Source organism: Pseudophryne corroboree, chromosome 3 (genome assembly GCF_028390025.1).
Source record: "Pseudophryne corroboree isolate aPseCor3 chromosome 3, aPseCor3.hap2, whole genome shotgun sequence".
NCBI lineage: Eukaryota > Metazoa > Chordata > Amphibia > Anura > Myobatrachidae > Pseudophryne > Pseudophryne corroboree.
The window spans coordinates 115322439-115339938 of NC_086446.1; the positions used below are offsets into that span (position 1 = coordinate 115322439).

Below are 17500 nucleotides of genomic sequence, written 5' to 3' on the forward strand. Positions count from 1 at the left end.
ACTACTGGTTCATAAATGAATACATTTGAAAATGGAATGCATCAACAGAACGGTGTTGGCAGTATAAAAATATCTACAGCACCTTGTATTCCCAGGTGGTCTCCCATCCAAGTACTAACCAGGCCCAACACTGCTTAGCTTCCAAGATCAGATGAGATTGGGCGTATCCAGTGTGGTGTGGCTGTATATGAGCTTTGTGGTTTCTGTTAGAACTTTTCTACTTCTAACTACTGGTTCATAAATGAATACGTTTGAAAATGGAATGCATCAACAGAACGGTGTTGGCAGTATAAAAATATCTACAGCACCTTGTATTCCCAGGTGGTCTCCCATCCAAGTACTAACCAGGCCCAACACTGCTTAGCTTCCAAGATCAGATGAGATTGGGCGTATCCAGTGTGGTGTGGCTGTAGATGAGCTTAGTGGTTTCTGTTAGAACTTTTCTTCTTCTAACTACTGGTTCATAAATGAATACGTTTTAAAATGGAATGCATCAACAGAACGGTGTTGGCAGTATAAAAATAGCTACAGCACCTTGTATTCCCAGGTGGTCTCCCATCCAAGTACTAACCAGGCCAAACACTGCTTAGCTTCCAAGATCAGATGAGATTGGGCGTATCCAGTGTGGGGTGGCTGTAGATGAGCTTTGTGGTTTCTGTTTGAACTTTTCTACTTCTAACTACTGGTTCATAAATGAATACGTTTGACAATGGAATGCATCAACAGAACGGTGTTGGCAGTATAAAAATAGCTACAGCACCTTGTATTCCCAGGTGGTCTCCCATCCAAGTACTAACCAGGCCCAACACTGCTTAGCTTCCAAGATCAGATGAGATTGGGCGTATCCAGTGTGGTGTGGCTGTAGATGAGCTTTGTGGTTTCTGTTTGAACTTTTCTACTTCTAACTACTGGTTCATAAATGAATACGTTTGAAAATGGAATGCATCAACAGAACGGTGCTGGTAGTATAAAAATATCTACAGCACCTTGTATTCCCAGGTGGTCTCCCATCCAAGTACTAACCAGGCCCAACACTGCTTAGCTTCCAAGATCAGATGAGATTGGGCGTATCCAATGTGGTGTGGCTGTAGATGAGCTTTGTAGTTTCTGTTAGAACTTTTCTACTTCTAACTACTGGTTCATAAATGAATACGTTTGAAAATGGAATGCATCAACAGAACGGTGTTGGCAGTATAAAAATATCTACAGCACCTTGTATTCCCAGGTGGTCTCCCATCCAAGTACTAACCAGGCCCAACACTGCTTAGCTTCCAAGATCAGATGAGATTGGGCGTATCCAGTGCGGTGTGGCTGTAGATGAGCTTTGTGGTTTCTGTTAGAACTTTTCTACTTCTAACTACTGGTTCATAAATGAATACGTATGAAAATGGAATGCATCAACAGAACGGTGTTGGCAGTATAAAAATATCTACAGCACCTTGTATTCCAAGGTGGTCTCCCATCCAAGTACTAACCAGGCCCAACACTGCTTAGCTTCCAAGATCAGATGAGATTGGGCGTATCCAGTGTGGTGTTGCTGTAGATGAACTTTCTGGTTTCTGTTAGAACTTTTCTACTTCTAACTACTGGTTCATAAATGAATACGTTTTAAAATGGAATGCATCAACAGAACGGTGTTGGCAGTATAAAAATATCTACAGCACCTTGTATTCCCAGGTGGTCTCCCATCCAAGTACTAACCAGGCCCAACACTGCTTAGCTTCCAAGATCAGATGAGATTGGGCGTATCCAGTGTGGTGTGGCTGTAGATGAGCTTGGTGGTTTCTGTTAGAACTTTTCTACTTCTAACTACTGGTTCATAAATGAATACGTTTGAAAATGGAATGCATCAACAGAACGGTGTTGGCAGTATAAAAATATCTACAGCACCTTGTATTCCCAGGTGGTCTCCCATCCAAGTACTAACCAGGCCCAACACTGCTTAGCTTCCAAGATCAGATGAGATTGGGCATATCCAGTGTGGTGTGGCTGTAGATGAGCTTTGTGGTTTCTGTTAGAACTTTTCTACTTCTAACTACTGGTTCATAAATGAATACGTTTGAAAATGGAATGCATCAACAGAACGGTGTTGGCAGTATAAAAATATCTACAGCACCTTGTATTCCCAGGTGGTCTCCCATCCAAGTACTAACAAGGCCCAACACTGCTTAGCTTCCAAGATCAGATGAGATTGGGCGTATCCAGTGTGGTGTGGCTGTAGATGAGCTTGGTGGTTTCTGTTAGAACTTTTCTACTTCTAACTACTGGTTCATAAATGAATACGTTTGAAAATGGAATGCATCAACAGAACGCTGTTGGCAGTATAAAAATATCTACAGCACCTTGTATTCCCAGGTGGTCTCCCATCCAAGTACTAACAAGGCCCAACACTGCTTAGCTTCCAAGATCAGATGAGATTGGGCGTATCCAGTGTGGTGTGGCTGTAGATGAGCTTGGTGGTTTCTGTTAGAACTTTTCTACTTCTAACTACTGGTTCATAAATGAATACGTTTGAAAATGGAATGCATCAACAGAACGCTGTTGGCAGTATAAAAATATCTACAGCACCTTGTATTCCCAGGTGGTCTCCCATCCAAGTACTAACCAGGCCCAACACTGCTTAGCTTCCAAGATCAGATGAGATTGGGCGTATCCAGTGTGGTGTGGCTGTAGATGAGCTTAGTGGTTTCTGTTAGAACTTTTCTACTTCTAACTACTGGTTCATAAATGAATACATTTTAAAATGGAATGCATCAACAGAACGGTGTTGGCAGTATAAAAATAGCTACAGCACCTTGTATTCCCAGGTGGTCTCCCATCCAAGTACTAACCAGGCCCAACACTGCTTAGCTTCCAAGATCAGATGAGATTGGGCGTATCCAGTGTGGTGTTGCTGTAGATGAACTTTCTGGTTTCTGTTAGAACTTTTCTACTTCTAACTACTGGTTCATAAATGAATACGTTTTAAAATGGAATGCATCAACAGAACGGTGTTGGCAGTATAAAAATAGCTACAGCACCTTGTATTCCCAGGTGGTCTCCCATCCAAGTACTAACCAGGCCCAACACTGCTTAGCTTCCAAGATCAGATGAGATTGGGCGTATCCAGTGTGGTGTGGCTGTAGATGAGCTTGGTGGTTTCTGTTAGAACTTTTCTACTTCTAACTACTGGTTCATAAATGAATACGTTTGAAAATGGAATGCATCAACAGAACGGTGTTGGCAGTATAAAAATATCTACAGCACCTTGTATTCCCAGGTGGTCTCCCATCCAAGTACTAACCAGGCCCAACACTGCTTAGCTTCCAAGATCAGATGAGATTGGGCATATCCAGTGTGGTGTGGCTGTAGATGAGCTTTGCGGTTTCTGTTAGAACTTTTCTACTTCTAACTACTGGTTCATAAATGAATACGTTTGAAAATGGAATGCATCAACAGAACGGTGTTGGCAGTATAAAAATATCTACAGCACCTTGTATTCCCAGGTGGTCTCCCATCCAAGTACTAACCAGGCCCAACACTGCTTAGCTTCCAAGATCAGATGAGATTGGGCGTATCCAGTGTGGTGTGGCTGTAAATGAGCTTGGTGGTTTCTGTTAGAACTTTTCTACTTCTAACTACTGGTTCATAAATGAATACGTTTGAAAATGGAATGCATCAACAGAACGCTGTTGGCAGTATAAAAATATCTACAGCACCTTGTATTCCCAGGTGGTCTCCCATCCAAGTACTAACCAGGCCCAACACTGCTTAGCTTCCAAGATCAGATGAGATTGGGCGTATCCAGTGTGGTGTGGCTGTAGATGAGCTTAGTGGTTTCTGTTAGAACTTTTCTACTTCTAACTACTGGTTCATAAATGAAAACATTTTAAAATGGAATGCATCAACAGAACGGTGTTGGCAGTATAAAAATAGCTACAGCACCTTGTATTCCCAGGTGGTCTCCCATCCAAGTACTAACCAGGCCCAACACTGCTTAGCTTCCAAGATCAGATGAGATTGGGCGTATCCAGTGTGGTGTGGCTGTAGATGAGCTTTGTGGTTTCTGTTAGAACTTTTCTACTTCTAACTACTGGTTCATAAATGAATACGTTTGAAAATGGAATGCATCAACAGAACGGTGTTGGCAGTATAAAGATATCTACAGCACCTTGTATTCCCAGGTGGTCTCCCATCCAAGTACTAACCAGGCCCAACACTGCTTAGCTTCCAAGATCAGATGAGATTGGGCGTATCCAGTGTGGTGTTGCTGTAGATGAACTTTCTGGTTTCTGTTAGAACTTTTCTACTTCTAACTACTGGTTCATAAATGAATACGTTTTAAAATGGAATGCATCAACAGAACGGTGTTGGCAGTATAAAAATAGCTACAGCACCTTGTATTCCCAGGTGGTCTCCCATCCAAGTACTAACCAGGCCCAACACTGCTTAGCTTCCAAGATCAGATGAGATTGGGCGTATCCAGTGTGGTGTGGCTGTATATGAGCTTTGTGGTTTCTGTTAGAACTTTTCTACTTCTAACTACTGGTTCATAAATGAATACGTTTTAAAATGGAATGCATCAACAGTACAGTGTTGGCAGTATAAAAATAGCTACAGCACCTTGTATTCCCAGGTGGTCTCCCATCCAAGTACTAACCAGGCCCAACACTGCTTAGCTTCCAAGATCAGATGAGATTGGGCGTATCCAGTGTGGGGTGGCTGTAGATGAGCTTTGTGGTTTCTGTTTGAACTTTTCTACTTCTAACTACTGGTTCATAAATGAATACGTTTGAAAATGGAATGCATCAACAGAACGGTGTTGGCAGTATAAAAATAGCTACAGCACCTTGTATTCCCAGGTGGTCTCCCATCCAAGTATTAACCAGGCCCAACACTGCTTAGCTTCCAAGATCAGATGAGATTGGGCGTATCCAGTGTGGTGTGGCTGTAGATGAGCTTTGTGGTTTCTGTTTGAACTTTTCTACTTCTAACTACTGGTTCATAAATGAATACGTTTGAAAATGGAATGCATCAACAGAACGGTGTTGGTAGTATAAAAATATCTACAGCACCTTGTATTCCCAGGTGGTCTCCCATCCAAGTACTAACCAGGCCCAACACTGCTTAGCTTCCAAGATCAGATGAGATTGGGCGTATCCAGTGTGGTGTGGCTGTAGATGAGCTTTGTAGTTTCTGTTAGAACTTTTCTACTTCTAACTACTGGTTCATAAATGAATACGTTTGAAAATGGAATGCATCAACAGAACGGTGTTGGCAGTATAAAAATATCTACAGCACCTTGTATTCCCAGGTGGTCTCCCATCCAAGTACTAACCAGGCCCAACACTGCTTAGCTTCCAAGATCAGATGAGATTGGGCGTATCCAGTGCGGTGTGGCTGTAGATGAGCTTTGTGGTTTCTGTTAGAACTTTTCTACTTCTAACTACTGGTTCATAAATGAATACGTTTGAAAATGGAATGCATCAACAGAACGGTGTTGGCAGTATAAAAATATCTACAGCACCTTGTATTCCAAGGTGGTCTCCCATCCAAGTACTAACCAGGCCCAACACTGCTTAGCTTCCAAGATCAGATGAGATTGGGCGTATCCAGTGTGGTGTTGCTGTAGATAAACTTTCTGGTTTCTGTTAGAACTTTTCTACTTCTAACTACTGGTTCATAAATGAATACGTTTGAAAATGGAATGCATCAACAGAACGGTGTTGGCAGTATAAAAATATCTACAGCACCTTGTATTCCCAGGTGGTCTCCCATCCAAGTACTAACCAGGCCCAACACTGCTTAGCTTCCAAGATCAGATGAGATTGGGCGTATCCAGTGTGGTGTGGCTGTAGATGAGCTTGGTGGTTTCTGTTAGAACTTTTCTACTTCTAACTACTGGTTCATAAATGAATACGTTTGAAAATGGAATGCATCAACAGAACGGTGTTGGCAGTATAAAAATATCTACAGCACCTTGTATTCCCAGGTGGTCTCCCATCCAAGTACTAACCAGGCCCAACACTGCTTAGCTTCCAAGATCAGATGAGATTGGGCATATCCAGTGTGGTGTGGCTGTAGATGAGCTTTGTGGTTTCTGTTAGAACTTTTCTACTTCTAACTACTGGTTCATAAATGAATACGTTTGAAAATGGAATGCATCAACAGAACGGTGTTGGCAGTATAAAAATATCTACAGCACCTTGTATTCCCAGGTGGTCTCCCATCCAAGTACTAACCAGGCCCAACACTGCTTAGCTTCCAAGATCAGATGAGATTGGGCGTATCCAGTGTGGTGTGGCTGTAGATGAGCTTGGTGGTTTCTGTTAGAACTTTTCTACTTCTAACTACTGGTTCATAAATGAATACGTTTGAAAATGGAATGCATCAACAGAACGCTGTTGGCAGTATAAAAATATCTACAGCACCTTGTATTCCCAGGTGGTCTCCCATCCAAGTACTAACCAGGCCCAACACTGCTTAGCTTCCAAGATCAGATGAGATTGGGCATATCCAGTGTGGTGTGGCTGTAGATGAGCTTAGTGGTTTCTGTTAGAACTTTTCTACTTCTAACTACTGGTTCATAAATGAATACATTTTAAAATGGAATGCATCAACAGAACGGTGTTGGCAGTATAAAAATAGCTACAGCACCTTGTATTCCCAGGTGGTCTCCCATCCAAGTACTAACCAGGCCCAACACTGCTTAGCTTCCAAGATCAGATGAGATTGGGCGTATCCAGTGTGGTGTGGCTGTAGATGAGCTTTGTGGTTTCTGTTAGAACTTTTCTACTTCTAACTACTGGTTCATAAATGAATACGTTTTAAAATGGAATGCATCAACAGAACGGTGTTGGCAGTATAAAAATATCTACAGCACCTTGTATTCCCAGGTGGTCTCCCATCCAAGTACTAACCAGGCCCAACACTGCTTAGCTTCCAAGATCAGATGAGATTGGGCGTATCCAGTGTGGTGTTGCTGTAGATGAACTTTCTGGTTTCTGTTAGAACTTTTCTACTTCTAACTACTGGTTCATAAATGAATACGTTTTAAAATGGAATGCATCAACAGAACGGTGTTGGCAGTATAAAAATATCTACAGCACCTTGTATTCCCAGGTGGTCTCCCATCCAAGTACTAACCAGGCCCAACACTGCTTAGTTTCCAAGATCAGATGAGATTGGGCGTATCCAGTGTGGTGTGGCTGTAGATGAGCTTAGTGGTTTCTGTTAGAACTTTTCTACTTCTAACTACTGGTTCATAAATGAATACATTTTAAAATGGAATGCATCAACAGAACGGTGTTGGCAGTATAAAAATATCTACAGCACCTTGTATTCCTAGGTGATCTCCCATCCAAGTACTAACCAGGCCCAACACTGCTTAGCTTCCAAGATCAGATGAGATTGGGCATATCCAGTGTGGTGTGGCTGTAGATGAGCTTTGTGGTTTCTGTTAGAACTTTTCTACTTCTAACTACTGGTTCATAAATGAAAACGTTTGAAAATGGAATGCATCAACAGAACGGTGTTGGCAGTATAAAAATATCTACAGCACCATGTATTCCCAGGTGGTCTCCCATCCAAGTACTAACCAGGCCCAACACTGCTTAGCTTCCAAGATCAGATGAGATTGGGCATATCCAGTGTGGTGTATCTGTAGATGAGCTTTGTGGTTTCTGTTAGAACTTTTCTACTTCTAACTACTGGTTCATAAATAAATACGTTTGAAAATGGAATGCATCAACAGAACGGTGTTGGCAGTATAAAAATATCTACAGCACCATGTATTCCCAGGTGGTCTCCCATCCAAGTACTAACCAGGCCCAACACTGCTTAGCTTCCAAGATCAGATGAGATGGGGCATATCCAGTGTGGAGTGGCTGTAGATGAGCTTTGTGGTTTCTGTTAGAACTTTTCTACTTCTAACTACTGGTTCATAAATGAATACGTTTGAAAATGGAATGCATCAACAGAACGGTGTTGGCAGTATAAAAATATCTACAGCACCATGTATTCCCAGGTGGTCTCCCATCCAAGTACTAACCAGGCCCAACACTGCTTAGCTTCCAAGATCAGATGAGATTGGGCGTATCCAGTGTTGTGTCGCTGTAGATGAACTTTCTGGTTTCTGTTAGAACTTTTCTACTTCTAACTACTGGTTCATAAATGAATACGTTTGAAAATGGAATGCATCAACAGAACGGTGTTGGCAGTATAAAAATATCTACAGCACCTTGTATTCCCAGGTGGTCTCCCATCCAAGTACTAACCAGGCCCAACACTGCTTAGTTTCCAAGATCAGATAAGATTGGGCGTATCCAGTGTGGTGTGGCTGTATATGAGCTTTGTGGTTTCTGTTAGAACTTTTCTACTTCTAACTACTGGTTCATAAATGAATACGTTTGAAAATGGAATGCATCAACAGAACGGTGTTGGCAGTATAAAAATATCTACAGCACCTTGTATTCCCAGGTGGTCTCCCATACAAGTACTAACCAGGCCCAACACTGCTTAGCTTCCAAGATCAGATGAGATTGGGCGTATCCAGTGTGGTGTGGCTATAGATGAGCTTTGTGGTTTCTGTTAGAACTTTTCTACTTCTAACTACTGGTTCATAAATGAATACGTTTTAAAATGGAATGCATCAACAGAACGGTGTTGGCAGTATAAAAATATCTACAGCACCTTGTATTCCCAGGTGGTCTCCCATCCAAGTACTAACAAGGCCCAACACTGCTTAGCTTCCAAGATCAGATGAGATTGGGCGTATCCAGTGTGGTGTGGCTGTAGATGAGCTTTGTGGTTTCTGTTTGAACGTTTCTATTTCTAACTACTAGTTCATAAATGAATACATTTGAAAATTGAATGCATCAACAGAACGGTGTTGGCAGTATAAAAATATCTACAGCACCTTGTATTCCCAGGTGGTCTCCCATCCAAGTACTAACCAGGCCCAACACTGCTTATCTTCCAAGATCAGATGATATTAGGCGTATCCAGTGTGGTGTGGCTGTAGATGAGCTTTGTGGTTTCTGTTAGAACTTTTCTACTTCTAACTACTGGTTCATAAATGAATACGTTTGAAAATGGAATGCATCAACAGAACGGTGTTGGCAGTATAAAAATATCTACAGCACCTTGTATACCCAGGTGGTCTCCCATCAAAGTACTAACCAGGCCCAAAACTGCTTAGCTTCCAAGATCAGATGAGATTGGGCATATCCAGTGTGGTGTGGCTGTAGATGAACTTTGTGGTTTCTGTTAGAACTTTTCTACTTCTAACTACTGGTTCATAAATGAATACGTTTTAAAATGGAATGCATCAACAGAACGGTGTTGGCAGTATAAAATTATCTACAGCACCTTGTATTCCCAGGTGCACTCCCATCCAAGTACTAACCAGGCCCAACACTGCTTAGCTTCCAAGATCAGATGAGATTGGGCGTATCCAATGTGGTGTGGCTGTAGATGAGCTTTATGGTTTCTGTTAGAACTTTTCTACTTCTAACTACTGGTTCATAAATGAATACGTTTGAAAATGGAATGCATCAACAGAACGGTGTTGGCAGTATAAAAATATCTACAGCACCTTGTATTCCCAGGTGGTCTCCCATCCAAGTACTAACCAGGCCCAACACTGCTTAGCTTCCAAGATCAGATGAGATTGGGCGTATCCAGTGTGGTGTTGCTGAAGATGAGCTTTGTGGTTTCTGTTAGAACTTTTCTACTTCTAACTACTGGTTCATAAATGAATACGTTTGAAAATGGAATGCATCAACAGAACGGTGTTGGCAGTATAAAAATATCTACAGTACCTTGTATTCCCAGGTGGTCTCCCATCCAAGTACTAACCAGGCCCAACACTGCTTAGCTTCCAAGATCAGATGAGATTGGGCATATCCAGTGTGGTGTGGCTGTAGATGAACTTTGTGGTTTCTCTTAGAACTTTTCTTCTTCTAACTACTGGTTCATAAATGAATACGTTTGAAAATGGAATGCATCAACAGAACGGTGTTAGCAGTATAAAAATATCTACAGCACCTTGTATTCCCAAGTGGTCTCCCATCCAAGTACTAACCAGGCCCAACACTGCTTAACTTCCAAGATCAGATGAGATTGGGCGTATCCAGTGTGGTGTGGCTGTAGGTGAGCTTTGTTGTTTCTGTTAGAACTTTTCTACTTCTAACTACTGGTTCATAAATGATTACATTTGAAAATGGAATGCATAAACAGAACGGTGTTGGCAGTATAAAAATATCTACAGCACCTTGTATTCCCAGGTGGTCTCCCATCCAAGTACTAACCAGGCCTAACACTGCTTAGCTTCCAAGATCAGATGAGATTGGGCGTATCCAGTGTGGTGTGGCTGTAGATGAACTTTCTGGTTTCTGTTAGAACTTTTCTACTTCTAACTACTGGTTCATAAATGAATACGTTTGAAAATGGAATGCATCAACAGAACAGTGTTGGTAGTATAAAAATATCTACAGCACCTTGTTTTCCCAGGTGGTCTCCCATCTAAGTACTAACCAGGCCCAACACTGCTTAGCTTCCAAGATCAGATGAGATTGGGCGTATCCAGTGTGGTGTGGCTGTAGATGAGCTTTGTGGTTTCTGTTAGAACTTTTCTACTTCTAACTACTGGTTCATAAATGAATACGTTTGAAAATTGAATGCATCAACAGAACGGTGTTGGCAGTATAAAAATATCTACAGCACCTTGTATTCCCAGGTGGTCTCTCATCCAAGTACTAACCAGGCCTAACACTGCTTAGCTACCAAGATCAGATGAGATTGGGCGTATCCAGTGTGGTGTGGCTGTTGATGAGCTTTGTGGTTTCTGTTAGAACTTTTCTACTTCTAACTACTGGTTCATAAATGAATACGTTTGAAAATGGAATGCATCAATAGAACGGTGTTGGCAGTATAAAAATATCTACAGCACCTTGTATTCCCAGGTGGTCTCCCATCCAAGTACTAACCAGGCCCAACACTGCTTAGCTTCCAAGATCAGATGAGATTGGGCGTATCCAGTGTGGTGTGGCTGTAGATGAACTTTGTGGTTTCTGTTAGAACTTTTCTACTTCTAACTACTGGTTTATAAATGAATACGTTTTAAAATGGAATGCATCAACAGAACGGTGTTGGCAGTATAAAATTATCTACAGTACCTTGTATTCCCAGGTGGTCTCCCATCCAAGTACTAACCAGTCCCAACACTGCTTAGCTTCCAAGATCAGATGAGATTGGGCGTATCCAGTGTGGTGTGGCTGTAGATGAGCTTTATGGTTTCTGTTAGAACTTTTCTACTTCTAACTACTGGTTCATAAATAAATACGTTTGAAAATGGAATGCATCAACAGAATGGTGTTGGCAGTATAAAAATATCTACAGCACCTTGTATTCCCAGGTGGTCTCCCATCCAAGTACTAACCAGGCCCAACACTGCTTAACTTCCAAGATATGATGAGATTGGGCGTATCCAGTGTGGTGTGGCTGTAGATGAGCTTTGCGATTTCTGTTAGAACTTTTCTACTTCTAACTACTGGTTCATAAATGAATACGTTTGAAAATGGAATGCATCAACAGAACGGTGTTGGCAGTATAAAAATATCTACAGCACCTTGTATACCCAGGTGGTCTCCCATCCAAGTACTAACCAGGCCCAACACTGCTTAGCTTCCAAGATCAAATGAGATTGGGCGTATCCAGTGTGATGTGGCTGTAGATGAACTTTGTGGTTTCTGTTAGAACTTTTCTACTTCTAACTACTGGTTCATAAATGAATACATTTGAAAATGGAATGCATAAACAGAACGGTGTTGGCAGTATAAAAATATCTACAGCACCTTGTATTCCCAGGTGGTCTCCCATCCAAGTACTAACCAGGCCCAACACTGCTTAGCTTCCAAGATCAGATGAGATTAGGCGTATCCAGTGTGGTGTTGCTGTAGATGAACTTTCTGGTTTATGTTAGAACTTTTCTACTTCTAACTACTGGTTCATAAATGAATACGTTTTAAAATGGAATGCATCAACAGAACGGTGTTGGCAGTATAAAAATATCTACAGCACCTTGTATTCCCAGGTGGTCTCGCATCCAAGAACTAACCAGGCCCAACACTGCTTAGCTTCCAAGATCAGATTAGATTGGGCATATCCAGTGTGGTGTGACTGTAGATGAGGTTTGTGGTTTCTGTTAGAACTTTTCTACTTCTAACTACTGGTTCATAAATGAATACGTTTGAAAATGGAATGCATCAACAGAACGGTGTTGGCAGTATAAAAATATCTACAGCACCTTGTATTCCCAGGTGGTCTCCCATCCAAGTACTAACCAGGCCCAACACTGCTTAGCTTCTAAGATCAGATGAGATTGGGCGTATCCAGTGTGGTGTGGCTGTAGATGAGCTTTGTGGTTTTTGTTTGAACTTTTCTACTTCTAACTACTGGTTCATAAATGAATACATTTGAAAATGGAATGCATCAACAGAACGGTGTTGGCAGTATAAAAATATCTACAGCACCTTGTATTCCCAGGTGGTCTCCCATCCAAGTACTAACCAGGCCCAGCACTGCTTAGCTTCCAAGATCAGATGAGATTGGGCGTATCCAGTGTGGTGTTGCTGTAGATTAACTTTCTGGTTTCTGTTAGAACTTTTCTACTTCTAACTACTGGTTCATAAATGAATACGTTTTAAAATGGAATGCATCAACAGAACGGTGTTGGCAGTATAAAATTATCTACAGCACCTTGTATTCCCAGGTGGTCTCCCATCCAAGTACTAACCAGGCCGAACACTGCTTTGCTTCCAAGATCAGATGAGATTGGGCATATCCAGTGTGGTGTGGCTGTAGAAGAGCTTTATGGTTTCTGTTAGTACTTTTCTACTTCTAACTACTGGTTCATAAATGAATACGTTTGAAAATGGAATGCATCAACAGAACGGTGTTGGTAGTATAAAAATATTTACAGCACCTTGTATTCCCAGGTGGTCTCCCATCCAAGTACTAACCAGGCCCAACACTGCTTAGCTTCCAAGATCAGATGAGATTGGGCGTATCCAGTGTAGTGTGGCTGTAGATGAGCTTTATGGTTTCTGTTAGAACTTTTCTACTTCTAACTACTGGTTCATAAATGAATACGTTTGAAAATGGAATGCATCAACAGAACGGTGTTGGTAGTATAAAAATATCTACAGCACCTTGTATTCCCAGGTGGTCTCCCATCCAAGAACTTTCCAGGCCCAACACTGCTTAGCTTCCAAGATCAGATGAGATTGGGCGTATCCAGTGTGGTGTGGCTGTAGATGAGCTTTGTGGTTTCTGTTAGAACTTTTCTACTTCTAACTACTGGTTCATAAATGAATACATTTGAAAATGGAATGCATCAACAGAACGGTGTTGGCAGTATAAAAATATCTACAGCACCTTGTATTCCCAGGTGGTCTCCCATCCAAGTACTAACCAGGCCCAGCACTGCTTAGCTTCCAAGATCAGATGAGATTGGGCGTATCCAGTGTGGTGTTGCTGTAGATTAACTTTCTGGTTTCTGTTAGAACTTTTCTACTTCTAACTACTGGTTCATAAATGAATACGTTTTAAAATGGAATGCATCAACAGAACGGTGTTGGCAGTATAAAATTATCTACAGCACCTTGTATTCCCAGGTGGTCTCCCATCCAAGTACTAACCAGGCCCAACACTGCTTTGCTTCCAAGATCAGATGAGATTGGGCATATCCAGTGTGGTGTGGCTGTAGAAAAGCTTTATGGTTTCTGTTAGTACTTTTCTACTTCTAACTACTGGTTCATAAATGAATACGTTTGAAAATGGAATGCATCAACAGAACAGTGTTGGTAGTATAAAAATATTTACAGCACCTTGTATTCCCAGGTGGTCTCCCATCCAAGTACTAACCAGGCCCAACACTGCTTAGCTTCCAAGATCAGATGAGATTGGGCGTATCCAGTGATGTGTGGCTGTAGATGAGCTTTGTGGTTTCTGTTAGAACTTTTCTACTTCTAACTACTGGTTCATAAATGAATACGTTTGAAAATGGAATGCATCAACAGAACGGTGTTGGTAGTATAAAAATATCTACAGCACCTTGTTTTCCCAGGTGGTCTCCCATCCAAGTACTAACCATGCCCAACACTGCTTAGCTTCCAAGATCAGATGAGATTGGGCGTATCCAGTGTGGTGTGGCTGTAGATTAGCTTTGTGGTTTCTGTTAGAACTTTTCTACTTCTAACTACTGGTTCATAAATGAATACGTTTGAAAATTGAATGCATCAACAGAACGGTGTTGGCAGTATAAAAATATCTACAGCACCTTGTATTCCCAGGTGGTCTCCCATCCAAGTACTAACCAGGCCCAACACTGCTTAGCTTCCAAGATCAGATGAGATTGGGCGTATCCAGTGTGGTGTGGCTGTAGATGAGCTTTGTGGTTTCCGTTAGAACTTTTCTACTTCTAACTACTGGTTCATAAATGAATACGTTTGAAAATGGAATGCATCAACAGAACGGTGTTGGCAGTATAAAAATATCTACAGAACCTTGTATTCCCAGGTGGTCTCCCATCTAAGTACTAACCAGGCCCAACACTGCTTAGCTTCCAAGATCAGATGAGATTGGGCGTATCCAGTGTGGTGTGGCTGTAGATGAGCTTTGTGGTTTCTGTTAGAACTTTTCTACTTCTAACTACTGGTTCATAAATGAATACGTTTGAAAATTGAATGCATCAACAGAACGGTGTTGGCAGTATAAAAATATCTACAGCACCTTGTATTCCCAGGTGGTCTCCCATCCAAGTACTAACCAGGCCCAACACTGCTTAGCTTCCAAGATCAGATGAGATTGGGCGTATCCAGTGTGGTGTGGCTGTAGATGAACTTTCTGGTTTCTGTTAGAACTTTTCTACTTCTAACTACTGGTTCATAAATGAATACGTTTGAAAATGGAATGCATCAACAGAACAGTGTTGGTAGTATAAAAATATCTACAGCACCTTGTATTCCCAGGTGGTCTCCCATCCAAGTACTAACCAGGCCCAACACTGCTTAGCTTCCAAGATCAGATGAGATTGGGCGTATCCAGTGTGGTGTGGCTGTAGATGAACTTTGTGGTTTCTGTTAGAACTTTTCTACTTCTAACTACTGGTTCATAAATGAATACGTTTTAAAATGGAATGCATCAACAGAACGGTGTTGGCAGTATAAAATTATCTACAGCACCTTGTATTCCCAGGTGGTCTCCCATCCAAGTACTAACCAGTCCCAACACTGCTTAGCTTCCAAGATCAGATGAGATTGGGCGTATCCAGTGTGGTGTGGCTGTAGATGAGCTTTATGGTTTCTGTTAGAACTTTTCTACTTCTAACTACTGGTTCATAAATAAATACGTTTGAAAATGGAATGCATCAACAGAATGGTGTTGGCAGTATAAAAATATCTACAGCACCTTGTATTCCCAGGTGGTCTCCCATCCAAGTACTAACCAGGCCCAACACTGCTTAACTTCCAAGATATGATGAGATTGGGCGTATCCAGTGTGGTGTGGCTGTAGATGAGCTTTGCGATTTCTGTTAGAACTTTTCTACTTCTAACTACTGGTTCATAAATGAATACGTTTGAAAATGGAATGCATCAACAGAACGGTGTTGGCAGTATAAAAATATCTACAGCACCTTGTATACCCAGGTGGTCTCCCATCCAAGTACTAACCAGGCCCAACACTGCTTAGCTTCCAAGATCAAATGAGATTGGGCGTATCCAGTGTGATGTGGCTGTAGATGAACTTTGTGGTTTCTGTTAGAACTTTTCTACTTCTAACTACTGGTTCATAAATGAATACGTTTGAAAATGGAATGCATCAACAGAACGGTGTTGGTAGTATAAAAATATCTACAGCACCTTGTATTCCCAGGTGGTCTCCCATCCAAGTACTAACCAGGCCCAACACTGCTTAGCTTCCAAGATCAGATGAGATTGGGCGTATCCAGTGTGGTGTGGCTGTAGATGAGCTTTGTGGTTTCTATTTGAACTTTTCTACTTCCAACTACTGGTTCATAAATGAATACATTTGAAAATGGAATGCATCAACAGAACGGTGTTGGCAGTATAAAAATATCTACAGCACCTTGTAATCCCAGGTGGTCTCCCATCCAAGTACTAACCAGGCCCAACACTGCTTAGCTTCCAAGATCAGATGAGATTGGGCGTATCCAGTGTGGTGTGGCTGTAGATGAGCTTTGTGGTTTTTGTTTGAACTTTTCTACTTCTAACTACTGGTTCATAAATGAATACATTTGAAAATGGAATGCATCAACAGAACGGTGTTGGCAGTATAAAAATATCTACAGCACCTTGTATTCCCAGGTGGTCTCCCATCCAAGTACTAACCAGGCCCAGCACTGCTTAGCTTCCAAGATCAGATGAGATTGGGCGTATCCAGTGTGGTGTTGCTGTAGATTAACTTTCTGGTTTCTGTTAGAACTTTTCTACTTCTAACTACTGGTTCATAAATGAATACGTTTTAAAATGGAATGCATCAACAGAACGGTGTTGGCAGTATAAAATTATCTATAGCACCTTGTATTCCCAGGTGGTCTCCCATCCAAGTACTAACCAGGCCCAACACTGCTTTGCTTCCAAGATCAGATGAGATTGGGCATATCCAGTGTGGTGTGGCTGTAGAAGAGCTTTATGGTTTCTGTTAGTACTTTTCTACTTCTAACTACTGGTTCATAAATGAATACGTTTGAAAATGGAATGCATCAACAGAACGGTGTTGGTAGTATAAAAATATTTACAGCACCTTGTATTCCCAGGTGGTCTCCCATCCAAGTACTAACCAGGCCCAACACTGCTTAGCTTCCAAGATCAGATGAGATTGGGCGTATCCAGTGTGGTGTGGCTGTAGATGAGCTTTATGGTTTCTGTTAGAACTTTTCTACTTCTAACTACTGGTTCATAAATGAATACGTTTGAAAATGGAATGCATCAACAGAACGGTGTTGGTAGTATAAAAATATCTACAGCACCTTGTATTCCCAGGTGGTCTCCCATCCAAGAACTTTCCAGGCCCAACACTGCTTAGCTTCCAAGATCAGATGAGATTGGGCGTATCCAGTGTGGTGTGGCTGTAGATGAGCTTTGTGGTTTCTGTTAGAACTTTTCTACTTCTAACTACTGGTTCATAAATGAATACATTTGAAAATGGAATGCATCAACAGAACGGTGTTGGCAGTATAAAAATATCTACAGCACCTTGTATTCCCAGGTGGTCTCCCATCCAAGTACTAACCAGGCCCAGCACTGCTTAGCTTCCAAAATCAGATGAGATTGGGCGTATCCAGTGTGGTGTTGCTGTAGATTAACTTTCTGGTTTCTGTTAGAACTTTTCTACTTCTAACTACTGGTTCATAAATGAATACGTTTTAAAATGGAATGCATCAACAGAACGGTGTTGGCAGTATAAAAATATCTACAGCACCTTGTATTCCCAGGTG

At 41.6% G+C, this 17500-nt stretch overlaps 67 non-coding genes and 11 pseudogenes across 67 annotated transcripts in view; all 78 read right to left on the minus strand.

Annotated features, from left to right (window-relative positions):
• Positions 1–70: 70 nt before the first annotated feature.
• Positions 71–189, minus strand: LOC135062460 (5S ribosomal RNA). Its single transcript, XR_010248809.1, has one exon. It is a non-coding gene; the product is annotated as a 5S ribosomal RNA (ribosomal RNA).
• Positions 190–296: 107 nt separating this feature from the next.
• LOC134894285 (5S ribosomal RNA) lies at positions 297–415 on the minus strand. The gene has a single exon (XR_010171769.1). It is a non-coding gene; the product is annotated as a 5S ribosomal RNA (ribosomal RNA).
• A 107-nt stretch (positions 416–522) lies between these two features.
• Positions 523–641, minus strand: LOC134889844 (5S ribosomal RNA; annotated as a pseudogene).
• A 107-nt stretch (positions 642–748) lies between these two features.
• Positions 749–867, minus strand: LOC135060565 (5S ribosomal RNA). The gene has a single exon (XR_010246958.1). It is a non-coding gene; the product is annotated as a 5S ribosomal RNA (ribosomal RNA).
• Positions 868–974: 107 nt separating this feature from the next.
• LOC134902258 (5S ribosomal RNA) lies at positions 975–1093 on the minus strand. Its single transcript, XR_010175726.1, has one exon. It is a non-coding gene; the product is annotated as a 5S ribosomal RNA (ribosomal RNA).
• Positions 1094–1200: 107 nt separating this feature from the next.
• On the minus strand, positions 1201–1319 carry LOC134900836 (5S ribosomal RNA). The gene has a single exon (XR_010174339.1). It is a non-coding gene; the product is annotated as a 5S ribosomal RNA (ribosomal RNA).
• Positions 1320–1426: 107 nt separating this feature from the next.
• Positions 1427–1545, minus strand: LOC135066642 (5S ribosomal RNA). The gene has a single exon (XR_010252885.1). It is a non-coding gene; the product is annotated as a 5S ribosomal RNA (ribosomal RNA).
• A 107-nt stretch (positions 1546–1652) lies between these two features.
• Positions 1653–1771, minus strand: LOC134894297 (5S ribosomal RNA). Its single transcript, XR_010171771.1, has one exon. It is a non-coding gene; the product is annotated as a 5S ribosomal RNA (ribosomal RNA).
• Positions 1772–1878: 107 nt separating this feature from the next.
• LOC135059079 (5S ribosomal RNA) lies at positions 1879–1997 on the minus strand. Its single transcript, XR_010245496.1, has one exon. It is a non-coding gene; the product is annotated as a 5S ribosomal RNA (ribosomal RNA).
• Positions 1998–2104: 107 nt separating this feature from the next.
• On the minus strand, positions 2105–2223 carry LOC135062340 (5S ribosomal RNA). The gene has a single exon (XR_010248691.1). It is a non-coding gene; the product is annotated as a 5S ribosomal RNA (ribosomal RNA).
• Positions 2224–2330: 107 nt separating this feature from the next.
• Positions 2331–2449, minus strand: LOC135063492 (5S ribosomal RNA). The gene has a single exon (XR_010249821.1). It is a non-coding gene; the product is annotated as a 5S ribosomal RNA (ribosomal RNA).
• Positions 2450–2556: 107 nt separating this feature from the next.
• On the minus strand, positions 2557–2675 carry LOC134894308 (5S ribosomal RNA). The gene has a single exon (XR_010171772.1). It is a non-coding gene; the product is annotated as a 5S ribosomal RNA (ribosomal RNA).
• A 107-nt stretch (positions 2676–2782) lies between these two features.
• Positions 2783–2901, minus strand: LOC135065836 (5S ribosomal RNA). Its single transcript, XR_010252106.1, has one exon. It is a non-coding gene; the product is annotated as a 5S ribosomal RNA (ribosomal RNA).
• A 107-nt stretch (positions 2902–3008) lies between these two features.
• LOC135060567 (5S ribosomal RNA) lies at positions 3009–3127 on the minus strand. Its single transcript, XR_010246960.1, has one exon. It is a non-coding gene; the product is annotated as a 5S ribosomal RNA (ribosomal RNA).
• Positions 3128–3234: 107 nt separating this feature from the next.
• On the minus strand, positions 3235–3353 carry LOC135059080 (5S ribosomal RNA). The gene has a single exon (XR_010245497.1). It is a non-coding gene; the product is annotated as a 5S ribosomal RNA (ribosomal RNA).
• Positions 3354–3460: 107 nt separating this feature from the next.
• Positions 3461–3579, minus strand: LOC134902159 (5S ribosomal RNA). The gene has a single exon (XR_010175631.1). It is a non-coding gene; the product is annotated as a 5S ribosomal RNA (ribosomal RNA).
• A 107-nt stretch (positions 3580–3686) lies between these two features.
• On the minus strand, positions 3687–3805 carry LOC134894319 (5S ribosomal RNA). The gene has a single exon (XR_010171773.1). It is a non-coding gene; the product is annotated as a 5S ribosomal RNA (ribosomal RNA).
• A 107-nt stretch (positions 3806–3912) lies between these two features.
• Positions 3913–4031, minus strand: LOC135060568 (5S ribosomal RNA). The gene has a single exon (XR_010246961.1). It is a non-coding gene; the product is annotated as a 5S ribosomal RNA (ribosomal RNA).
• A 107-nt stretch (positions 4032–4138) lies between these two features.
• LOC135059941 (5S ribosomal RNA) lies at positions 4139–4257 on the minus strand. The gene has a single exon (XR_010246336.1). It is a non-coding gene; the product is annotated as a 5S ribosomal RNA (ribosomal RNA).
• Positions 4258–4364: 107 nt separating this feature from the next.
• On the minus strand, positions 4365–4483 carry LOC135068257 (5S ribosomal RNA). Its single transcript, XR_010254461.1, has one exon. It is a non-coding gene; the product is annotated as a 5S ribosomal RNA (ribosomal RNA).
• Positions 4484–4590: 107 nt separating this feature from the next.
• Positions 4591–4709, minus strand: LOC135067978 (5S ribosomal RNA). The gene has a single exon (XR_010254188.1). It is a non-coding gene; the product is annotated as a 5S ribosomal RNA (ribosomal RNA).
• Positions 4710–4816: 107 nt separating this feature from the next.
• Positions 4817–4935, minus strand: LOC135069215 (5S ribosomal RNA). Its single transcript, XR_010255403.1, has one exon. It is a non-coding gene; the product is annotated as a 5S ribosomal RNA (ribosomal RNA).
• A 107-nt stretch (positions 4936–5042) lies between these two features.
• Positions 5043–5161, minus strand: LOC134894330 (5S ribosomal RNA). Its single transcript, XR_010171774.1, has one exon. It is a non-coding gene; the product is annotated as a 5S ribosomal RNA (ribosomal RNA).
• Positions 5162–5268: 107 nt separating this feature from the next.
• LOC134900837 (5S ribosomal RNA) lies at positions 5269–5387 on the minus strand. The gene has a single exon (XR_010174340.1). It is a non-coding gene; the product is annotated as a 5S ribosomal RNA (ribosomal RNA).
• Positions 5388–5494: 107 nt separating this feature from the next.
• LOC135066643 (5S ribosomal RNA) lies at positions 5495–5613 on the minus strand. Its single transcript, XR_010252886.1, has one exon. It is a non-coding gene; the product is annotated as a 5S ribosomal RNA (ribosomal RNA).
• A 107-nt stretch (positions 5614–5720) lies between these two features.
• LOC134894342 (5S ribosomal RNA) lies at positions 5721–5839 on the minus strand. The gene has a single exon (XR_010171776.1). It is a non-coding gene; the product is annotated as a 5S ribosomal RNA (ribosomal RNA).
• Positions 5840–5946: 107 nt separating this feature from the next.
• On the minus strand, positions 5947–6065 carry LOC135059082 (5S ribosomal RNA). The gene has a single exon (XR_010245499.1). It is a non-coding gene; the product is annotated as a 5S ribosomal RNA (ribosomal RNA).
• Positions 6066–6172: 107 nt separating this feature from the next.
• LOC134894354 (5S ribosomal RNA) lies at positions 6173–6291 on the minus strand. Its single transcript, XR_010171778.1, has one exon. It is a non-coding gene; the product is annotated as a 5S ribosomal RNA (ribosomal RNA).
• Positions 6292–6398: 107 nt separating this feature from the next.
• On the minus strand, positions 6399–6517 carry LOC135059083 (5S ribosomal RNA). The gene has a single exon (XR_010245500.1). It is a non-coding gene; the product is annotated as a 5S ribosomal RNA (ribosomal RNA).
• Positions 6518–6624: 107 nt separating this feature from the next.
• On the minus strand, positions 6625–6743 carry LOC135060569 (5S ribosomal RNA). Its single transcript, XR_010246962.1, has one exon. It is a non-coding gene; the product is annotated as a 5S ribosomal RNA (ribosomal RNA).
• Positions 6744–6850: 107 nt separating this feature from the next.
• LOC135059942 (5S ribosomal RNA) lies at positions 6851–6969 on the minus strand. The gene has a single exon (XR_010246337.1). It is a non-coding gene; the product is annotated as a 5S ribosomal RNA (ribosomal RNA).
• A 107-nt stretch (positions 6970–7076) lies between these two features.
• On the minus strand, positions 7077–7195 carry LOC135064839 (5S ribosomal RNA). Its single transcript, XR_010251136.1, has one exon. It is a non-coding gene; the product is annotated as a 5S ribosomal RNA (ribosomal RNA).
• Positions 7196–7302: 107 nt separating this feature from the next.
• Positions 7303–7421, minus strand: LOC134884385 (5S ribosomal RNA). The gene has a single exon (XR_010168534.1). It is a non-coding gene; the product is annotated as a 5S ribosomal RNA (ribosomal RNA).
• A 107-nt stretch (positions 7422–7528) lies between these two features.
• LOC134885814 (5S ribosomal RNA) lies at positions 7529–7647 on the minus strand. The gene has a single exon (XR_010169918.1). It is a non-coding gene; the product is annotated as a 5S ribosomal RNA (ribosomal RNA).
• Positions 7648–7754: 107 nt separating this feature from the next.
• LOC134887987 (5S ribosomal RNA) lies at positions 7755–7873 on the minus strand (annotated as a pseudogene).
• Positions 7874–7980: 107 nt separating this feature from the next.
• LOC134885311 (5S ribosomal RNA) lies at positions 7981–8099 on the minus strand. The gene has a single exon (XR_010169429.1). It is a non-coding gene; the product is annotated as a 5S ribosomal RNA (ribosomal RNA).
• Positions 8100–8206: 107 nt separating this feature from the next.
• Positions 8207–8325, minus strand: LOC134890509 (5S ribosomal RNA; annotated as a pseudogene).
• A 107-nt stretch (positions 8326–8432) lies between these two features.
• On the minus strand, positions 8433–8551 carry LOC135064228 (5S ribosomal RNA). The gene has a single exon (XR_010250539.1). It is a non-coding gene; the product is annotated as a 5S ribosomal RNA (ribosomal RNA).
• Positions 8552–8658: 107 nt separating this feature from the next.
• Positions 8659–8777, minus strand: LOC135064647 (5S ribosomal RNA). The gene has a single exon (XR_010250951.1). It is a non-coding gene; the product is annotated as a 5S ribosomal RNA (ribosomal RNA).
• A 107-nt stretch (positions 8778–8884) lies between these two features.
• Positions 8885–9003, minus strand: LOC134888081 (5S ribosomal RNA; annotated as a pseudogene).
• Positions 9004–9110: 107 nt separating this feature from the next.
• On the minus strand, positions 9111–9229 carry LOC134890428 (5S ribosomal RNA; annotated as a pseudogene).
• A 107-nt stretch (positions 9230–9336) lies between these two features.
• Positions 9337–9455, minus strand: LOC134888164 (5S ribosomal RNA; annotated as a pseudogene).
• A 107-nt stretch (positions 9456–9562) lies between these two features.
• LOC135066960 (5S ribosomal RNA) lies at positions 9563–9681 on the minus strand. Its single transcript, XR_010253193.1, has one exon. It is a non-coding gene; the product is annotated as a 5S ribosomal RNA (ribosomal RNA).
• Positions 9682–9788: 107 nt separating this feature from the next.
• Positions 9789–9907, minus strand: LOC135065864 (5S ribosomal RNA). Its single transcript, XR_010252134.1, has one exon. It is a non-coding gene; the product is annotated as a 5S ribosomal RNA (ribosomal RNA).
• Positions 9908–10014: 107 nt separating this feature from the next.
• LOC135059290 (5S ribosomal RNA) lies at positions 10015–10133 on the minus strand. The gene has a single exon (XR_010245699.1). It is a non-coding gene; the product is annotated as a 5S ribosomal RNA (ribosomal RNA).
• A 107-nt stretch (positions 10134–10240) lies between these two features.
• On the minus strand, positions 10241–10359 carry LOC135064637 (5S ribosomal RNA). Its single transcript, XR_010250941.1, has one exon. It is a non-coding gene; the product is annotated as a 5S ribosomal RNA (ribosomal RNA).
• A 107-nt stretch (positions 10360–10466) lies between these two features.
• LOC134901702 (5S ribosomal RNA) lies at positions 10467–10585 on the minus strand. The gene has a single exon (XR_010175186.1). It is a non-coding gene; the product is annotated as a 5S ribosomal RNA (ribosomal RNA).
• A 107-nt stretch (positions 10586–10692) lies between these two features.
• On the minus strand, positions 10693–10811 carry LOC134892486 (5S ribosomal RNA; annotated as a pseudogene).
• Positions 10812–10918: 107 nt separating this feature from the next.
• LOC134894366 (5S ribosomal RNA) lies at positions 10919–11037 on the minus strand. Its single transcript, XR_010171780.1, has one exon. It is a non-coding gene; the product is annotated as a 5S ribosomal RNA (ribosomal RNA).
• Positions 11038–11144: 107 nt separating this feature from the next.
• On the minus strand, positions 11145–11263 carry LOC134886037 (5S ribosomal RNA). Its single transcript, XR_010170134.1, has one exon. It is a non-coding gene; the product is annotated as a 5S ribosomal RNA (ribosomal RNA).
• A 107-nt stretch (positions 11264–11370) lies between these two features.
• Positions 11371–11489, minus strand: LOC135067629 (5S ribosomal RNA). The gene has a single exon (XR_010253840.1). It is a non-coding gene; the product is annotated as a 5S ribosomal RNA (ribosomal RNA).
• A 107-nt stretch (positions 11490–11596) lies between these two features.
• On the minus strand, positions 11597–11715 carry LOC134885322 (5S ribosomal RNA). The gene has a single exon (XR_010169440.1). It is a non-coding gene; the product is annotated as a 5S ribosomal RNA (ribosomal RNA).
• A 107-nt stretch (positions 11716–11822) lies between these two features.
• LOC135065830 (5S ribosomal RNA) lies at positions 11823–11941 on the minus strand. Its single transcript, XR_010252100.1, has one exon. It is a non-coding gene; the product is annotated as a 5S ribosomal RNA (ribosomal RNA).
• A 107-nt stretch (positions 11942–12048) lies between these two features.
• Positions 12049–12167, minus strand: LOC134895342 (5S ribosomal RNA; annotated as a pseudogene).
• Positions 12168–12274: 107 nt separating this feature from the next.
• LOC135064777 (5S ribosomal RNA) lies at positions 12275–12393 on the minus strand. The gene has a single exon (XR_010251077.1). It is a non-coding gene; the product is annotated as a 5S ribosomal RNA (ribosomal RNA).
• A 107-nt stretch (positions 12394–12500) lies between these two features.
• On the minus strand, positions 12501–12619 carry LOC135061782 (5S ribosomal RNA). Its single transcript, XR_010248153.1, has one exon. It is a non-coding gene; the product is annotated as a 5S ribosomal RNA (ribosomal RNA).
• A 107-nt stretch (positions 12620–12726) lies between these two features.
• On the minus strand, positions 12727–12845 carry LOC134891712 (5S ribosomal RNA; annotated as a pseudogene).
• A 107-nt stretch (positions 12846–12952) lies between these two features.
• On the minus strand, positions 12953–13071 carry LOC135068550 (5S ribosomal RNA). Its single transcript, XR_010254747.1, has one exon. It is a non-coding gene; the product is annotated as a 5S ribosomal RNA (ribosomal RNA).
• A 107-nt stretch (positions 13072–13178) lies between these two features.
• Positions 13179–13297, minus strand: LOC135068765 (5S ribosomal RNA). Its single transcript, XR_010254957.1, has one exon. It is a non-coding gene; the product is annotated as a 5S ribosomal RNA (ribosomal RNA).
• A 107-nt stretch (positions 13298–13404) lies between these two features.
• Positions 13405–13523, minus strand: LOC135061783 (5S ribosomal RNA). Its single transcript, XR_010248154.1, has one exon. It is a non-coding gene; the product is annotated as a 5S ribosomal RNA (ribosomal RNA).
• Positions 13524–13630: 107 nt separating this feature from the next.
• LOC135069941 (5S ribosomal RNA) lies at positions 13631–13749 on the minus strand. Its single transcript, XR_010256119.1, has one exon. It is a non-coding gene; the product is annotated as a 5S ribosomal RNA (ribosomal RNA).
• Positions 13750–13856: 107 nt separating this feature from the next.
• Positions 13857–13975, minus strand: LOC134888423 (5S ribosomal RNA; annotated as a pseudogene).
• A 107-nt stretch (positions 13976–14082) lies between these two features.
• LOC135065645 (5S ribosomal RNA) lies at positions 14083–14201 on the minus strand. The gene has a single exon (XR_010251920.1). It is a non-coding gene; the product is annotated as a 5S ribosomal RNA (ribosomal RNA).
• A 107-nt stretch (positions 14202–14308) lies between these two features.
• LOC134894378 (5S ribosomal RNA) lies at positions 14309–14427 on the minus strand. Its single transcript, XR_010171781.1, has one exon. It is a non-coding gene; the product is annotated as a 5S ribosomal RNA (ribosomal RNA).
• Positions 14428–14534: 107 nt separating this feature from the next.
• On the minus strand, positions 14535–14653 carry LOC135068039 (5S ribosomal RNA). The gene has a single exon (XR_010254248.1). It is a non-coding gene; the product is annotated as a 5S ribosomal RNA (ribosomal RNA).
• Positions 14654–14760: 107 nt separating this feature from the next.
• Positions 14761–14879, minus strand: LOC134894391 (5S ribosomal RNA). Its single transcript, XR_010171783.1, has one exon. It is a non-coding gene; the product is annotated as a 5S ribosomal RNA (ribosomal RNA).
• A 107-nt stretch (positions 14880–14986) lies between these two features.
• Positions 14987–15105, minus strand: LOC134894402 (5S ribosomal RNA). Its single transcript, XR_010171784.1, has one exon. It is a non-coding gene; the product is annotated as a 5S ribosomal RNA (ribosomal RNA).
• Positions 15106–15212: 107 nt separating this feature from the next.
• Positions 15213–15331, minus strand: LOC135068104 (5S ribosomal RNA). The gene has a single exon (XR_010254311.1). It is a non-coding gene; the product is annotated as a 5S ribosomal RNA (ribosomal RNA).
• Positions 15332–15438: 107 nt separating this feature from the next.
• LOC135067630 (5S ribosomal RNA) lies at positions 15439–15557 on the minus strand. The gene has a single exon (XR_010253841.1). It is a non-coding gene; the product is annotated as a 5S ribosomal RNA (ribosomal RNA).
• A 107-nt stretch (positions 15558–15664) lies between these two features.
• LOC134885323 (5S ribosomal RNA) lies at positions 15665–15783 on the minus strand. Its single transcript, XR_010169441.1, has one exon. It is a non-coding gene; the product is annotated as a 5S ribosomal RNA (ribosomal RNA).
• Positions 15784–15890: 107 nt separating this feature from the next.
• On the minus strand, positions 15891–16009 carry LOC134894415 (5S ribosomal RNA). Its single transcript, XR_010171786.1, has one exon. It is a non-coding gene; the product is annotated as a 5S ribosomal RNA (ribosomal RNA).
• Positions 16010–16116: 107 nt separating this feature from the next.
• LOC135067237 (5S ribosomal RNA) lies at positions 16117–16235 on the minus strand. Its single transcript, XR_010253457.1, has one exon. It is a non-coding gene; the product is annotated as a 5S ribosomal RNA (ribosomal RNA).
• Positions 16236–16342: 107 nt separating this feature from the next.
• On the minus strand, positions 16343–16461 carry LOC135061785 (5S ribosomal RNA). The gene has a single exon (XR_010248155.1). It is a non-coding gene; the product is annotated as a 5S ribosomal RNA (ribosomal RNA).
• A 107-nt stretch (positions 16462–16568) lies between these two features.
• On the minus strand, positions 16569–16687 carry LOC134889215 (5S ribosomal RNA; annotated as a pseudogene).
• A 107-nt stretch (positions 16688–16794) lies between these two features.
• Positions 16795–16913, minus strand: LOC135062641 (5S ribosomal RNA). Its single transcript, XR_010248989.1, has one exon. It is a non-coding gene; the product is annotated as a 5S ribosomal RNA (ribosomal RNA).
• A 107-nt stretch (positions 16914–17020) lies between these two features.
• On the minus strand, positions 17021–17139 carry LOC135068766 (5S ribosomal RNA). Its single transcript, XR_010254958.1, has one exon. It is a non-coding gene; the product is annotated as a 5S ribosomal RNA (ribosomal RNA).
• Positions 17140–17246: 107 nt separating this feature from the next.
• Positions 17247–17365, minus strand: LOC135069743 (5S ribosomal RNA). Its single transcript, XR_010255927.1, has one exon. It is a non-coding gene; the product is annotated as a 5S ribosomal RNA (ribosomal RNA).
• Positions 17366–17472: 107 nt separating this feature from the next.
• LOC134901933 (5S ribosomal RNA) overlaps positions 17473–17500 on the minus strand; it is a 119-nt gene continuing 91 nt past the window's right edge. The window contains exon 1 of the ribosomal RNA XR_010175409.1: positions 17473–17500. This exon is cut by the window's right edge and continues 91 nt beyond it. This is a non-coding gene — a ribosomal RNA (5S ribosomal RNA).